A 5000-nucleotide genomic window follows, 5' to 3' on the forward strand; every position below is an offset into this window, starting at 1 on the left:
ATTCAGCATGTCAGTGTCGCTAAACTAATCTATTTTCAACATATAAAAAACATAAGCTGCACTGTAACATTAGCCATACGCTTACACAGTATAACAACAAATCTCCCTGCAAAACAACATAGACATTCAGTATGATGTCCTCTCTATGTACAGAAGATATAGGAGTTGCTGGACACTGCTGGAGGGCTAGCCAGTGACCCCCAAAAAAGCCTTCCACTCTCCCTGCCTAAGAGACACTATCCAATACTACATCACAAGGTATTTGTCTGACTATGAGTGACATCCATTCCATACATGATTTATGATGGTGGACAAAGATCCCATGTTCATGGCAGGCAGGTCTATTCGTACAAAAACAGTCACTCAAGCTTATTTCTCTTACAGTAATGGGAGTCGCAAAGGTGGAAACATGAAAATGAATGAACGCTGTTTTTTAAAAAGCTTGCTACGGTGAGTTTCGCTGCTGTTAAACCAGAGGTGTTCGTGTGTGCCAACCTTCTTGCTTTAGTTTACATAATGCCACCTAATCTGCCACTCATGTAATCATCTTACCGTAATGCCTTTTTTTCAAAACCACATAACTGACGCCAGTTTTCCGCGTCCCTGCGCAGTGTTGCATGCTAAAATGGCCAACTTGTGTGTGAGCTGTGAAAGAGGATGGCATGAGCGCCGCTGTATGAAGGCAGCTCACTGCTCCAGGTTAGTGTGTAGCTCACCTCACTGTGTGTTCATTGTGTGCTGTGTGTGTTCACTGATGGGATAAATGCAGAGACCAAATTCCTTGTATACACAAGTATACATGGCCAATAAGCCTGATTTGATTTGATTTGATTTGATGCTCTCATGAATGTACATCTGCAGCTTGCTATAGCTGTCACGCATGCACACATTCACACACAAACACGCACATACATACACACACAACCTTTACAGCAACAGGAGTCGTAGAACGTCGCAGACAACAAATCGCGGGTCATTGAACATGTCACATTACAAGATGCATTCCCTCTTTGGCGTTGTTCAAGACTTTTCATATTCAGGCACCGTACTGGAAATTTGTCGGCTATGACAAATCTGTGGCAAAATTGGGCTGAAATCGTGTAATCTGCATTGGCCATAAGTCACTTAAAAGCGTCAGCCAAATGAATATCTTAACTTCAGCACCTACAAGTATCAGAAAAAGTCTGTTCTGAAGGGACAAACAAATTAGACAAACACTCTGAGCATCGTTTCAAATGCTGCAGATATTCACGTACCAGTACAAGTTTTTTAGTCCGTGAATCAGTTTGACGAATCACCATTCTCATGGCACAGGTTTGAACCAGAAGGACACGCTTAAGTTCCATCATAAATTAGACTGTCTGCCTTCCCGTCTGGAAATATGGCCAACAGGGTGTGAAGTTATGACAGTGGCCTAGAGCCTTGGCACCTGAAGGTGCTCAGGGAAGCTTTCCTATCACTGACAACCCCCTCACCTGTCAGCAACATCCCCTCAGCACAAGCCCCTGCAACACACAGGTCCATGACTGCATGAGCACAACCTCCACTGAAACATGGTGACTGTACTGTCAAGGAAACCATTTATTTGTCTTATTTTATGACAATTAAAAACAGAAAGCAGTAGGCTTGGAGATAAAAACTGAACCAACAGCCCCAGAAATCTCTAAACAAACCTCTACCTGCCTCCTACCTACTTCTACTGATGACTCAGTCTATGGTGAGCGCCGAACACAGTGTTCGCCACACATGAGATGTTATTTAGAGGGAGACATCACAGGAGGCGAGTGTGGTCTGGCCGGCCCACAGACAGTCTGTCCCGAGCCGTCTGTCTCTGGATCTGTAAGTAACCGAGACGGGCGACCCGTGGCACCAGTCTCCTGGTCCACCTCCAGAGGATCGACCCGGGGCCGCACGGAGCCGGGCACGGCCGCAGCGGGCACGCAGGGAGAGGCATATGCCACCCATATGCCAGTCTGTCTGGCCCGGAGGGGGACTGGCACGAGAGCACACTGGGAGAGATCCCTGAATGGAGCGGAGGTGCCAACTAACCACGCCGTCTGCTTCGGGAGGGGAGGGAGGAAGTCATGTGACATGCCTTGGGTGGGAGGAGTCATAGATAATTAAGAAAACCAGACACCACATTGGATACCGCATTGGGCATGAAGCGACGCCATCTTGGTGGAGGCAATAATCACGGGAGGCCAGTGGAGAAGCGTGTGACTGTGAAATCAGACAGGTGTCTCCGATTGCTGGACCGACTGAAACAGGAAGTGATCTGAAGAAGCACACTGGAGAGACATCCAATCATCCTGCGAACGTGAGGGGTTTAGAACTCATCAAAAAGGCACGGAATGAGGACGCAATGTCTTTATTTTTATTGGATGTTTATAAACAGGTCATTATTTCTTAATGTAAAGACTTAAACGTATAGTGAAAAAATATAAAATCTGCACCAGAGTGCAGTTTTGCACTAAAAATACTTATACTTGCACTATAAATATACATATATATATTCACTATACAGTACCTTCAAGTCTTTATATATATATCTATATACATATGATGGTATGAGGTCCATATGCAGTATACGAGCTATAGATGGCTGGTTATTGCCAGCTATCAGCAGGTATAGTAAAACACGTGTGTCTGACTGATTCACCACATCGCAGGTTTGTGGTGTATAGACGCCCTCGTGACTCTTGCAGGCCGGTGGGGATTGGAGAGAGAACATGCCTGAGGCCATAATCAGTGTTGCTTGAAAAGTCCATCAAAATGTCGCATAACCAAAAAATTACATCACACTGCAACAAGAGAAAATGTTTGTGTGGATGCATGGACTCAAACCGAGTGAAGACCATCACACCACACACGAAAGGAGCAGTGAATTGTCTTCAAATCAAGGCACATGTGGAATGAACGAAGAGTCCATTTCACACAGCAGTGAACACAGCAGAGCAGAGGAGAGCACAGCCTCCCATGATCTCTGTCTGGCTTTTATGCACTGTTATTCACATGCCTGCACACACACACACACACACACACACACACACACACACACACACACACACACACACACACACACACACACACACAAAATACATACTCACACCCTCACTGTCTCTTTCACACACACACACACACACACACACACACACAAAATACATACTCACACTCTCTCTCTCTCTCTCACACACACACACACACAAACGCCACTGCCGCATCTGTGTTGCTGCATCCCATACGGTGACCCATCCAAGCATCTTTAAACGGGCGCTCGTCTCTGGCTGCCCACAGCAGGGGAGATGGCAGAACTGGGCACGCCGCAGCACACAGAGGAGCGTTTACGAGGCTATGAAACACGGACAAACGCCCGCTAGACGCCTGGCATGCCTAGTGCCTACACGCGCGCGTGCGGGGGAGGTTTGGGGGTGGGGAGGGGCACTTTTACACACAGGCAGGTGATGCTGACTTAGAGATTAATCACATTACAGAGTAGCAACATTGAAAAAGAAAAAGCAAACTCAGTATACTCAAAGTGCCATACTAATATACTCAGTTTGGAAGTCTTAAGATTGTTGTTCTATTTTTGGCTGCAGTGTTTAAGTGGTTTTCTCTCCTCTGTCTTTCTTTGAGAGATGTGTCTGTCTGTGCTTCTGTTTCCTACCCACAGCCATTCAAATGGTTTTTTTTTCATTCCTCTATTTTTTGGATTGTTTTTTCTCCTCCTTCCCTGATCTGAGTGAAGTCCTCCCACCCACCTGCTACTGAGCTCATCGGAGCCCACGCTTTAAAGCTCGCTTTCACTCGCTGCGGTCCAGACAGAGGCACTCACACACACACACACACACACACACACACACACACACACACACACACACACACACACACACACACACAGACCAGCCTCAGGCTATCCCACATCCAATGTGTCTGCACACCCATACAGACACTCGCATACAAAAGTTTAAGAGCACAAAACACAATTCATGTACTCTGAAAATGCCACACTTCTACTGAGATACATACAGCCCCCCCCCACACACACACTGCTTCTGTGCTAAAATGAATATATGTGCACAAACACACAGAAAAGCTCTCTCTCTCACACACACACACACACACACACACACACACACACACACACACACACACACACACACACAATGCTGAGAGAGACTAGACAGTTGCTCCACCCCAGGCATGGACTGGCCATAGGGCATACCGGGCAATGCCCGGTGGGCCGACGCATATTTGGGCCGAGGCTGTCAATTTAATAATAATAATAAAAAATATTAGGCTCATTTATATAGCGTACGGCCACAACGTCAGCGAATCGCGGCCCATTGGTTGACTGCCTTAATGGACATTGGGCTAGTCCAATGAAATCTCAGGGCCCTCCCGGCCTCATCTCCCTCTTGACTGGAGTTCGACCGGAGTTTGAGACCGTCCGTATATGAAAATGTACGAAGACAAACCACAAAAGCGCAAGGGGGGCGCAGAGAAGTTGTGAGATAAAAGGCTAAAGCCTACAAGTGGATGCAGCAAAAATGTGCTAAAATTACAGAAATGTTTGCCACCACAAGTTCAAACAGGGCCGTCGACATATATCAGCAGTGCAGAAGCAGTACCGAGTGCAGGCTTCAGAGAGGCACATGCGAGTGTGCAACAGAGTTACACAGAGGAAGGAGTAGCTATTCAAATTGATTCGGAGGAGGAGGAAGAGGTGAGAGACGTGACCCAGCAGGGACAGATTGAGGAGGAGGTCAGAATAGCTACTGTGAGGCAGGTAAGAAGGAGCCGAAATGTTGGCTGAACTTTTTGGGCGCACAACGAACAATTAAAAGTTTGAAATCTGCGACTGCTTCTTCCCCTTGCTTCTTTTAGATGTATTAACCTGCCTACTATGTAGGATTCAGCACCCAGTTAAGCAAAACAAAGTTTTATGTGAGCGCGTCTTTTTGTGTGGTTTCTGTGTAGGCATACCCCTCTCGCATGCATTT

The 5000-nt window shown here is 46.5% G+C and overlaps 1 protein-coding gene across 1 annotated transcript in view; it reads right to left on the reverse strand.

Moving 5' to 3' along the window:
• Positions 1-5000, reverse strand: part of gphnb (gephyrin b) — a 113968-nt gene that overhangs the window by 32056 nt on the left and 76912 nt on the right. The window lies entirely within an intron of this gene.

This window comes from Sardina pilchardus, chromosome 12 (genome assembly GCF_963854185.1).
Source record: "Sardina pilchardus chromosome 12, fSarPil1.1, whole genome shotgun sequence".
Lineage (NCBI taxonomy): Eukaryota > Metazoa > Chordata > Actinopteri > Clupeiformes > Clupeidae > Sardina > Sardina pilchardus.